Source organism: Engystomops pustulosus, chromosome 1 (assembly GCF_040894005.1).
Source record: "Engystomops pustulosus chromosome 1, aEngPut4.maternal, whole genome shotgun sequence".
NCBI classification, from domain to species: domain Eukaryota; kingdom Metazoa; phylum Chordata; class Amphibia; order Anura; family Leptodactylidae; genus Engystomops; species Engystomops pustulosus.
The window spans coordinates 299,217,354-299,231,372 of record NC_092411.1 but is presented as its reverse complement, the minus strand read 5'-3'; positions in this window follow the sequence as shown (position 1 = coordinate 299,231,372).

Genomic DNA, 14,019 nt, shown 5'->3' with positions numbered 1-14,019 from the left:
TGTGGCTAAAATATGCACAGTAATAAAATGTAACCTGTGTGGGGAGGTCGGCCATCTCAGTGCCACCTGTGAGAAGGTCAAGTGTAATCTATGTGGTGAGATGGGCCACCCACACAAGGATTGCCCGGAGGCCTGGCATAACATCGCCAGGGACTTCTCAGATGATGAGATAGTACAGGAGGCAGATGCCTTAGAGGAGGAGGCCATGATGTCAGGACAAATTCTGACTAGGCAGGAGGTACAGGGGTCAGGTAAAACTGCTCAAGAACCTCAGCGGTCAGGGAGCACTCAGGGGAGTATGGAGGTTGTCATCCAGGAGCAGCCTCAGGCAGCCACCTCTGTAGCACCTGGTGATTATGAGGAGGTAAAGAAGAAAAAAAGAAAGAAAAAAGACAAATCCTCCCGAAAGCCTGAGGAGTACAGTGCGGAGCCTAAGACCAGGAGGAAGTCCAATGGTGATACTGGGGTCATGGTCCTTGGCAACCGGTTTGATGCTCTGTCAGAGTCAGATGGGGATTATGAGCGAGAGTTGGAAAGTATTGACAATGAGTGTGAGGTGGACATAGGGGACCCCCCAACTAAAAAGAAGCCCCCTCCTGAAGATACCGCTGTAGAGTCAGACATGGAGACAGGTGGAAGACAGGGGGAGGATGACTCTGACTCATGATGATGGGGGTCGCTGCTCTGCTCTTTATCATTGTGATGGCTGGATTCTCTCTAAAAGTTGCTTCCAGCAACGTCAACAGCATTAAAGTAAGAAGGACCAGACACGCCGTGTATGATCACCTAAGATATCTGGACGCTGATGTTATCTTCCTGCAGGAGACCCGTTTGACCACCTTAGGGCATCTCCGTGAGGCTGAGCGTGAGTGGCGGTCTGGTCCTTCTTACTGGTCACTGGCTGTGGAGCCGTACGCCGGGGTCGCCATACTGTTTAACACCACAGACGTGACGGTGCACAGGCTGACGGAGGTCGCTATGGGGAGGTGCCTGCTGCTAGAGGTGACCATCCATGGTAGGCGGCTCCGGCTGATCAACATCTATGGCCCACAGACAGTGACAGAGAGAATCCAGCTGTTCAATGAGGTGCAGCAATATCTTTTCACCTCAATCCCTGTAATAATGGCGGGCGACTTTAATGTTACCATGACATCGGGTGACAGGTCCTCAGGCAGAGCAGTGGTCAGAGACTCCAAAGTCCTAAAGAGCATCATATCACAGGCCGATCTATGTGATGTATTCACCCTGGATGGTAGGACACCTAAATACACCTACTCCTGTGCTGACAGACATAGCAGGATCGATATGGCTTTTGTGAGTCCCTCAGAGAATGTAAGTGGAATGAGCGAGAGAGTCGTCCCATATTCTGATCATCTGGCCTTATTGTTTAGCATAGGAGCTACTAACCGCTCGGACATTGGTCGGGGGTTATGGAGGCTCAATTCTACCATCCTGGATGATGCCTATGTCCAGAACTGTATCCACTCCCTTTTTCAGGACCAGCTCCAGAGAGTAGACTTCTATGACAACATATCTGACTGGTGGGAGAACGTCAAGGAGGAGATCCGGTGCCTCTTAAAGAGACTGTCAGTGAAGAAGGGGAAGAGTAAATACAGCCAGTATCTCAAGCTGCGGAAAGAATTGGAGTCACTGTATTCGGTGGGAGGGGGGGACAAACAAAAGATTGACCGACTGAAATCTGAGATAAAGCAGTATCAGTACAGCCGCTACACGTCCCTGGTAATAGAAAGAGATTACGGAAAACTGGGAGTTCCTGATCCGTATGAAAATTGCCGGGAACGTGTGGCCAAGAAATCAATCACAGGTCTCACTGACTCCCTGGGAGTTTTGCAGGAATCTCGGGAGGGTATCCTGGGGGTGGTGAGATCCTATTATGCTGAATTATTTCAGAAGAAAGTTTTGGATAAAGAGAAAATGGCTCAATTCTTGGAGGCAACTCCAGGCCCTGACACTAGAGATTTGGATTTTTCTCCTTTGACAGCAGGAATAACAGAGGAGGAGGTTAAAGAGGCCATTGATAAGTTACATCTGAAGAAGGCACCAGGTCCTGATGGTATAACATGTGAATTCTATAAGAAGTTCAGAGACCTCTTAGCCCCGATCCTTGTGGATGTATTTACTAATTGTCTAGAAAATCACCTGATGCCTCCATCCATGAGAGTGTCCTCCCTTATTCTGCTGTCCAAAGGTAAGGAGCCTAGTGACATCAAGAACTGGAGGCCGATCGCCCTCTTGAATGTCGACAGGAAAATTCTGGCAAAAATTCTATTCTCTAGATTAGTCTGTTTGTCCCCGGCACTGTTGGCAGGCTCGCAGTACGGCACAGTAAAAGGGCGGAACATCTCTGGCGCAGTCATCTCTATAAGAGAGATGTTTGAGAGATGTAAAGCCCTGAGGTGTGGGAGATATGTTGTAGGTCTGGACCAGGCTAAAGCCTTTGACAGGGTTGATCACGATTATCTATGGGCCACTTTGTCAAAGTACGGTATTCCGGGACAATTTATAGATTGGCTGAGAACTTTGTATAGAGAGGCAAAGAGCTTTCCTCTGATCAATGGTTGGCAGGGGGACACTTTCAGGGTAGAGGCCGGGGTGCGACAAGGTTGTCCTCTGAGTCCACTGCTGTATGTGTTTGCTATCGATCCGTTCCTGAGATCACTGCAGCGGTGTGATTTTCAGGGGGTGCCGGTCCCCCATTGCTTGCCCCTGGATGTTGTTGACTACGCGGATGATGTGACTGTGGTGATATCTGAACCTCGTGAGGTGGAGATGTTGTCTGCAGCCATCAGAAGTTACTCAGGGGCCTCCGGGTCTCTGGTCAACCTTGAGAAGTCAAGCTTTCTGGACATTGGATACTGCTCCTGGCTTTGATCTACCGCAGTTTGCCAAGGCCTCCACCCATATTAAAATCCTTGGGGTTAAATTCGGGAGGGAAGATAATGCCAAACTAAATTGGGAAGAGAAATTGGAAACCGGAAATGTAAAGGTTCAGCGATGGAAGAACTGGAGGCTGACCTATAGAGAAAGGGTTACTCTGATGAAGACTTACCTGGTCCCTGTCTTCCTCTAAGTCTCTGTCGTCTTTCCTTTGCCAGAATCTTTCTCCGCTAGGCTCTTTAGCCTGTTCTTCCAGCTTTTGTGGGGGAACAGGATGAACCCAATAAAAAGAGGGATCACCTACCTGCAGAGGAGAGAGGGTGGACTGGATATGTTAAATCCAAGGGTTTTCTTTGACTCCATGTTTCTGAAAGTTAATTTTGGTTGCCTGGACTCAAACAATGGTCTCCTGTGGGTAAGTAGTGTCAGGGACTGGATATTGCCTTTTGCAGAGTCTTGGGTGCGAGGCGGCAGTCTCAAGAGGGGCCGATGGACTCCTGGCTTCCTCCCCCAGTATCTGGAGTATGGTCTTAGGTGTTTGAAAAAGTGGAGGATAGATAAGACATTTTTAGAGAGTAAGACCAGAAGGGACCTCTATATGAGTGTCTGTAGGACCTTCTATACTGTTCAGCCAGCTCTGAGGGACTGCACAACGGCCACCCTGCAGGAGAGTCTGAGGTTCCTTAATGGACCGAGGCTTCCAGCCAAATTCTTTGACATCGCCTGGTTGTCTCTGCATGGGAAGCTTTTTGTCAGAGGAAATTTAAAATTCCTTAGTCTCTCTGACCGTATGTGTCCCTTAGGATGTAACCAAGAGGAGACTATGGAGCACTTTACCACCGAGTGCCAGGGAGGGAGGCAGATATGGCAGGAAGTGTCCCGCAGGCTGAATATACCACGTCTACAGTCTCTCAGATACCCAGAGATCATCTATGGGGTAACACCACACATAACGGACATTGACAGGGGGACCATGTACCTCATTATCACCACCATAAAGTATTACCACTGGCACAACAGGACCCGAGTCTCCATCCACAGCGAGACCTTCCAGCACATGACCGCAGTCACACTCATCATGTCTGAGCTCAGATGGATCAGATCCATAGAGATTGGGAAAAGTGATGGGAATAGGAAGTTTTGGAGGAACATAAGTCTATAGTGATGCATCATGTAATTCTGTTTATTTATGATTTTTTTTTTTTTTTTCCCTTAAACCAGTGATGGACATTTAAGTTATTAGAAATGGAATTTTGATGTATGATGTCTTGTAAATTCTGATAAGTATGTAAAATGTATTTTGTTTGTTTTTTACTAATAAAAATTGCCCCCTTGCTGAGAGGTTGTGTGCAGTGTGAGCTCCTGAGGTCTCCTCATGTCTGGAGCTAGCCCAGGGCGGGGCCACCCTGGGTGGGGAACTTCCCCATGCAAGGCCCAGGCTCCAAGGCCTTCTCTGGGAAATAACTCCCAGACACCCAAACCAATGGATGAAAATCCTAAAGTCTCCAGTGCAGTAAGTCATGTCAGCGGCTGCAGTTCAGCCAGAAGTAGTGAAGATGTTGTGAAGAAAGAAGCAGCAGTAGTAAGTTCCAGTTTGGTGAAATCACCTACCAGTGTGAATGTGCAGCAGAAGCCAGTGAGTGGGAACACAATGTTGGGTCATCCAGGACAGAGGAGCGAGCAGGTTGTGCAGGAGCAGAGGAAGCCTCCAGCCCAGGCCTCACCTGTGCCGTGTACACCTCCATCATCCAGGCAGAGGAGGACATCTCTGGAGAAGCAGACCTTGCTGGAGAACCTGCAGCAGCCTGTACTGATCCGCTCTGAGCGCACAAGGTATGGGAGTGGAGGCAGCAAGGCCGAGACCAAACTAGCAGGGAGGCCTCAGGCTGCCACAAGTGCTGCTACTGGACAGTGTCATCCCCCAGCAGTAAGAGCCGCAGCGCGTCAGAACCCAGCAGTGGCGCAGAGGCCCGGACCCAGCAGAGTGCCATCCCCTACCACCTGTAAGCAACCTGCAGCACCTCCATGTACAGCGGCTGAGCGTGCACCTGCAGCAACTCCCTATGCAGCGGCTGAGCGTGCACCTGCAGCAACTCCCTATGCAGCGGCTGAGCGTGCACCTGAACTCCTCCTGGCTGATCAGATCCCAGCACTGGTAATGAGACTGGGAAACCTGAAGGAACAAAAACTGCTGCTACAAAAAAACATTGACTGTGCCTACAAGCTCAAGGCAGCAATCCCGGAGAGACATGAGCTGTTAGACAAGAAGCTGACCACCCTGGCCAAGCAGCTCGCTGACAATGTCGCCCAGACTGAGGCTGTCCTGGAGCAGATGGGTCCCCTGGCAGAGACCTACAGGAACCAGGAGCGCTTCCAGGCCCAGAGACATCATGGAGGAACATCTAATCCGGCAACTGAGACCTGCGCTGGTGGTGTCCAGCAGACCCAGGGGAAACCTATACTCCAGCCTGCGACTTTCCCGTGCCAGCAAAGGGATCTCTACAAGAAAGATAAAGCCATGGATCAGCAACCACCCACAGCAGAGGCACCACAAGTCCCAGCAGCCTGCAATCAGCAGAAGGATCACAGCCGTCCCTCTGATGTTACCAGAGCAGAGCAAGCACCACATGTTCCAGCATTCGGCGTGCAACGTGGACATCTGCCTGATGCTAGTGGTGGAGGAAAAGCACCACAAGTCCCAGATGACGGCTCACTGCAGCAGGACTGTGCACCTGATCCTGAAGGTAACACTGTGGCATCTGAGCAGGATCATCGGGACTCTGCTGGGACTGATGGTACTGACATTGATGGGACTTCAGTGCCGGATACTGCTCATACATCAGTGCCTAATGCCTATGCCCCTATTGTCTGTAGTACTGCTGCCCCTATTGTCTGTGATACTGCTGCCCCCAATGTTGGTGATAATGCTGATTTATCTGCGTCTGTTCCTGTTACCAATGTTGATACCATAGTGTGTGATAATGTTCCAACAGGGGAAGCGCAGTCTGTGTGGGATGTTGCCATAGAGCAGGCAGAGCAGTGTATGGAGGCTGATGGTGGGGAGGGGGTAGTACAGTCTGATGCTCAGGACTTCCCCCCTCTAGTTGCTGAGGTAGCAGACCCTCAGAGTGCAGGAGCCCAGCAGCCCCCGCAGCGCCCCCAGACATGAGGCACTGTGACCTCATGTCAGAGCTCACCAAGACCCGGGATGAGGACGGGATCTGGACAGGAGGGTGGAAGGTCCTGGTGAAATTAAGACATTACAACAACATAACCCAGCATCTGCCCAACTCCTTCTTCATTGGCCGGGAGAAGGGGGTATGTTTCTATCCAGGTCAGCCCCGTAGATGCTTCAAATGTGGTAGAGTCGGTCACATCGACAGTAATTGCTCTGTGGTCAAGTGCAGCCTGTGTGGGGATATCGGCCATGTGAGTGCGGACTGCCAGAACATCAGGTGTAACCTGTGCGGTGAGATCGGGCATGCCCACAGGGATTGTCCCAATGCCTGGCACAACATATGTAAGAGCTTCCCTGATGAAGACCTATTTGCAGGGGCAGATGACCTGGGGGAGGAGGAGGCATTGTTATTAGGGTCAGATCAGGCTGCGCCAGAACCTCAGCAGGTCCAAGAGTCAAATGATGCTATGCCAACACCAGACCAGCCTCAGACCCAAACCACAGAGGGAGATATGGAAGTTGTCCAGCAGGTTGCACCGCCCTCAGTGCTCATTCCCTCTCCAGCCACAACATCTGCTAATAAGAGGAGGAAAAAAGATAGGTCCACCCGGAAGCCTGAGGGTGAGTGGACCACAGTTCACAAGTCATCAAAGATCAGAGTGGACAGTGGAACAGACACGACCATGACTGTGAATAGATTCAGTGTCCTCTCAGAGTCAGACGCAGAGGAGGAGCTAGAGAGGGAACTGCAGAGGATGGTGGCAGAGTATGATGAGGATCCCGATGGTGACCCCCCCTCAAAACGTAGACCCCATAGGGTGGGGCCAGAGTCTGAATCAGACATGGAGACGGGTGGTGAAGAGGAGGGATCTGATCCAGATTTATGATGATGGGGACACTCTCTCTGCTTCTTGTTATAGCTCTAATGGCGAACTTCAACCTGAAAATAATATCTAGCAATGTCAACAGCATTAGGGCAAGAAGGACAAGACATGCGGTGTATGAACATCTACATTATCTCGATGCCGATGTCTTTTTCCTACAGGAGACTCATCTTAATAGTCTTAGTTTGTTAAAAGAAGCAGAGAGAGAATGGCGCTCCGGGCCGTCCATCTGGTCACTGTCTGTGGAGCCATGTGCCGGGGTCTCCATACTGTTTAATACCCACGATGTCACCATTCACAGACTAACCGAGGTGTCGATGGGAAGATGTTTGGTGCTGGAGGTTACTATCCGAGGTAGAAGGCTCCGGCTTATCAACATCTATGGTCCACAGACAGTGACTGACAGAGTCAATCTATTTAATGATGTGAAGCCCTATTTATTTACATCTCTCCCAGTCACCATGGCGGGTGATTTCAACGCCACTAGGACATTGAGTGACAGACCCACCGGTAGACCTCTTGCTAGAGACTCTAAGGTCTTAAATGATATTATAACACAGTCAGGTTTGTCTGATGTCTTTGTGCAGGGTGGTAGAAAACCCAAATTTACCTACTCCTGTGCTGGGAGGTATAGCAGAATAGACCTGGCGCTGGTGAGTCCCACAGAGGTCAATGGGGATAGAAGTGAGAAGTCTGTCCCATACTCGGATCACCTGGCCCTATACTTCTACTTAGGTAATACAGAACGGCCAGATATAGGAAGAGGCTTGTGGAGACTAAATTCTGCCCTATTAGAAGAGGTTTTTGTCCAGGAGCAAGTCCACTCTCTTATACAGGGTGAATTGGAGAGAGTGTATTTCTATAATCATGTATCTGACTGGTGGGAGGATGTCAAGGAGGAGATCCGGTCCCTCTTACAGAGACTGTCAGTGAAGAAGGGTAAGAGTAAGTACAGCCAGTATCTCAAGCTGCGGAAAGAATTGGAGTCACTGTATTCGGCGGGTGGGGATGAAAAACAAAAGATAGACCGACTGAAATCTGAAATAAAGCAGTATCAGTACAGCCGCTATACGTCCCTGGTTGTGGAGCGTGACTATGGAAACTTAGTCACGCCTGATCCATATGAGAGTTGCCGGGAACGTGTGGCTAAGAAATCGATCACAGGTCTCACTGACTCCCAGGGAGTTTTACAGGAATCTCGGGAGGGTATCCTGGGGGTGGTGAGATCCTACTATGCTGAGTTATTTCAGAAGAAGGTTTTGGACAAAGACAAAATGGCTCAATTCTTGGAGGCAACTCCAGGCCCTGACACTAAAGATTTGGATTTTTCTCCTTTGACAGCAGGAATAACAGAGGAGGAGGTTAAAGAGGCCATTGATAAGTTACATCTGAAGAAGGCACCAGGTCCTGATGGTATAACATGTGAATTCTATAAGAAGTTCAGAGACCTCTTAGCCCCGATCCTTGTGGATGTGTTTACCAATTGTCTAGAAAATCACCTGATGCCTCCATCCATGAGAGTGTCCTCCCTTATTCTGCTGTCCAAAGGTAAGGAGCCTAACGACATCAAGAACTGGAGGCCGATCGCCCTCTTGAATGTCGACAGGAAAATTCTGGCAAAAATTCTGTTTTCTAGGTTAGTCTGTTTGTCCCCGGCACTGTTGGCAGGCTCTCAGTACGGCACAGTAAGAGGGCGGAACATCTCTGGAGCAGTCCTCTCCATAAGAGAGATGTTTGAGAGATGTAAAGCTCTGAGGTGTGGGAGATATGTTGTAGGTCTGGACCAGGCTAAAGCCTTTGACAGGGTTGATCACGATTATCTATGGGCCACTTTGTCAAAGTACGGTATTCCGGGACAATTTATAGATTGGCTGAGAACTTTGTATAGAGAGGCGAAGAGCTTTCCTCTGATCAATGGTTGGCAGGGGGACACTTTTGAAGTAGAGGCAGGGGTGAGACAAGGTTGTCCTCCGAGTCCACTGCTGTATGTGTTTGCCATAGACTTGTTTCTGCGATCACTGCAGCGGTGTGATTTTCAGGGGGTGCCGGTCCCCCATTGTTTGCCTTTGAAGGTAGTCGCCTACGCGGATGATGTGACTGTGGTGATATGTGAGCCTCATGAGGTGGAGATGTTATCCACAGCCATCAGAAGTTACTCAGAGGCCTCCGGGTCTCTGGTCAACCTTGAGAAGAGTCAAGCTTTCTGGACACTGGATACTGCTTCTGGCTTTGATCTGCCACAGTTTGCCAAGGCCTCCACCCATATTAAGATCCTTGGGGTTAAATTCGGGAGGGAAGACCATGCCAAACTAAATTGGGAAGAGAAGTTGGATACCGGAAATACAAAGGTTCAGCGATGGAAGAACTGGAGGCTGACCTATAGAGAAAGGGTCGCTCTGATGAAGACTTACCTGGTCCCTGTCTTCCTCTATATGTCTGTCGTCTTTCCTTTGCCAGAATCTTTCTCCGCTAGGCTCTTTAGCCTGTTCTTCCAACTTTTATGGGGCAACAGGTTGAACCCGGTTAAAAGAGGGATAACCTACCTACGGAGGAGAGAGGGTGGACTGGATATGTTAAATCCAAGGGTTTTCTTTGACTCCATGTTTCTGAAAGTCAATTTTGGTTGCCTGGACTCAAACAATGGTCTCCTGTGGGTAAGTAGTGTCAGGGACTGGATATTGCCTTTTGCAGAGTCTTGGGTGCGAGGCGGCAGTCTCAAGAGGGGCCGATGGACTCCTGGCTTCCTCCCCCAGTATCTGGTATATGGTCTGAAGTGTGTCAGGATGTGGAAGCTGGAGAAGTCCTACATTGTCAGTAACACCAGGAGAGATCTCTACTCTAGGATATGTCGGGCTTTCTACCACTCCCCACTTGCTTTCAGAGACTGTGTGACCACCACCTTACAGAAGAGTCTCAGGTTCCTCAATGCGAAGCGACTTCCTCCCAAGTTGTTTGATATCGCTTGGTTGTCACTACATGGGAGGTTATTTGTGAGAGGGAACCTAAAGTTCCTGAGTGTGGCAGATAGGAAGTGTCCTCTGGGGTGTCAGCAGGAGGAGACGATGGAGCATTTCATCTCTGAGTGCTGGGGAGGGAGGAAGATCTGGAAGGAAGTATCTGACCTGCTGAACATCCCGAGGCTGCAATTCCTCCAGTACCCGGACATCATCTATGGCGTCCCATCTCCAGATGGTGATATAGATCCAGGAACCATGTATCTCATAATAACAGTGATAAAGTATTACCACTGGCATGCCAGAACCCGGGTGTCCCTACACAGCGAGGACTATAACTACACGGCTGTGGTATCCCAAATATTGTCTGAGCTAAGGTGGATAAAATCACTGGAAGTCAGAAAAGACCAGAGAAATAGGAAGTTATGGAGGAATGTATCTGGTGTTTAATTTCTATATATATTGATTTTGCATTTTTCTTTTTCCTTTCCAGCAGCAGCAGCTATGGACTCTAAGTTACATTTACTCTGAGTTTATATTTGTTTGATTCCTAATTGTGTATACAGAAGAATGTATTTATGATTTTGTATTTTGCTTAATTGTATTTTTGTTGGTTTTTTTACAATAAAAATTGCCCCCTATGTACAAGAATATAACTACTATAATACTGCCCCTTATGTACAAGAATGTAACTACTATAATACTGCCCTTATGTACAAGAATATAACTACTATAATACTGCCCCTATGTACAGGAATATAACTACTATAATACTGCCCTTATGTACAAGAATATAACTACTATAATACTGCCCCCTATGTACAGGAATATAACTACTATAATACTGCCCCCTATGTACAAGGATATAACTACTATAATACTGCCCCCTATGTACAAGGATATAACTACTATAATACTGCCCCCTATGTACAAGAATATAACTACTATAATACTGCCCCCTATGTACAAGAATATAACTACTATAATACTGCCCCCTGTGTACAGGAATATAACTACTATAATACTGCTCCCTATGTACAGGAATATAACTACTATAATACTGCCCCCTATGTACAGGAATATAACTACTATAATACTGCCCTCTATGTACAGGGAAATAACTACTATAATACTGCCCCCTATGTACAGGAATATAACTACTATAATACTGTCCATATGTACAGGAATATAACTACTATAATACTGTCCCCTATGTACAAGAATATAACTACTATAATACTGCCCCCTATGTACAGGAATATAACTACTATAATACTGCTCCCTATGTACAGGAATATAACTACTATAATACTGCCCCCTATGTACAGGGATATAATTACTATAATACTGCCTCCTATGTACAAGAATATAACTACTATAATACTGCCCCCTATGTACAAGAATATAACTACTATAATACTGCCCCCTATGTACAGGAATATAACTACTATAATACTGCCCCCTATGTACAAGGATATAACTACTATAATACTGCCCCCTATGTACAAGAATATAACTACTATAATACTGCCCCCTATGTACAAGAATATAACTACTATAATACTGCTCCCTATGTACAGGAATATAACTACTATAATACTGCTCCCTATGTACAGGAATATAACTACTATAATACTGCCCCCTATGTACAGGAATATAACTACTATAATACTGCCCTCTATGTACAGGGATATAACTACTATAATACTGCCCCCTATGTACAGGGATATAACTACTATAATACTGTCCCCTATGTACAGGAATATAACTACTATAATACTGCCTCCTATGTACAGGAATATAACTACTATAATACTGCCCACTATCTACAAGAATATAACTACTATAATACTGCCCCCTATGTACAAGAATATAACTACTATAATACTGCCCCCTATGTACAGGAATATAACTACTATAATACTGCCCCCTATGTACAGGAATATAACTACTATAATACTGCCCCCTATCTACAAGAATATAACTACTATAATACTGCCCCCTATCTACAAGAATATAACTACTATAATACTGCCCCCTATGTACAGGAATATAACTACTATAATACTGCCCCCTATGTACAAGAATATAACTACTATAATACTGCTCCCTATGTACAGGAATATAACTACTATAATACTGCCCCTATGTACAGGAATATAACTACTATAATACTGCCCCTATGTACAGGAATATAACTACTATAATACTGCCCCCTATGTACAGGAATATAACTACTATAATACTGCCTCCTATGTACAGGAATATAACTACTATAATACTGCCCACTATCTACAAGAATATAACTACTATAATACTGCCCCCTATGTACAAGAATATAACTACTATAATACTGCCCCCTATGTACAGGAATATAACTACTATAATACTGCCCCCTATGTACAGGAATATAACTACTATAATACTGCCCCCTATCTACAAGAATATAACTACTATAATACTGCCCCCTATGTACAAGAATATAACTACTATAATACTGCCCCCTATGTACAGGAATATAACTACTATAATACTGCCCCCTATGTACAAGAATATAACTACTATAATACTGCCCCTATGTACAAGAATATAACTACTATAATACTGCCCCTATGTACAGGAATATAACTACTATAATACTGCCCCCTATGTACAAGAATATAACTACTATAATACTGCCCCTATGTACAGGAATATAACTACTATAATACTGCCCCCTATGTACAGGAATATAACTACTATAATACTGCCTCCTATGTACAGGAATATAACTACTATAATACTGCCCACTATCTACAAGAATATAACTACTATAATACTGCCCCCTATGTACAAGAATATAACTACTATAATACTGCCCCCTATGTACAGGAATATAACTACTATAATACTGCCCCCTATGTACAGGAATATAACTACTATAATACTGCCCCCTATCTACAAGAATATAACTACTATAATACTGCCCCCTATGTACAAGAATATAACTACTATAATACTGCCCCCTATGTACAGGAATATAACTACTATAATACTGCCCCCTATGTACAAGAATATAACTACTATAATACTGCCCCTATGTACAGGAATATAACTACTATAATACTGCCCCTATGTACAAGAATATAACTACTATAATACTGCCCCCTATGTACAGGAATATAACTACTATAAAACTGCGCCCTATGTACAAGAATATAACTACTATAATACTGCCCCCTATGTACAAGAATATAACTACTATAATACTGCCCCCTATGTACAGGAATATAACTACTATAATACTGCCCCCTATGTACAGGAATATAACTACTATAATACTGCCCCCTATGTACAGGAATATAACTACTATAATACTGCCCCCTATGTACAAGAATATCACTACTATAATACTGCCCCCTATGTACAGGAATATAACTACTATAATACTGCCCCCTATGTACAGGGATATAACTACTATAATACTGCTCCCTATGTACAGGAATATAACTACTATAATACTGTCCTCTATGTACAGGGATATAACTACTATAATACTGCCCTCTATGTACAGGGATATAACTACTATAATACTGCCCCCTATATACAAGAATATAACTACTATAATACTGCCCCCTATGTACAAGAATATAACTACTATAATACTGCCTCCTATGTACAGGAATATAACTACTATAATACTGTCCCCTATGTACAAGAATATAACTACTATAATACTGCCCCCTATGTACAAGAATATAACTACTATAATACTGCCCCCTATGTACAGGAATATAACTACTATAATACTGCTCCCTATGTACAGGAATATAACTACTATAATACTGCCCCCATATGTACAGGAATATAACTACTATAATAATGCCCCCTATGTACAAGAATATAACTATTATAATACTGCCCCCTATGTACAAGAATATAACTACTATAATACTGCCCCCATATGTACAGGGATATAACTACTATAATACTGCTCCCTATGTACAGGAATATAACTACTATAATACTGCCCCCATATGTACAGGAATATAACTACTATAATAATGCCCCCTATGTACAGGAATATAACTACTATAATACTGCCCCCTATGTACAGGAATATAAC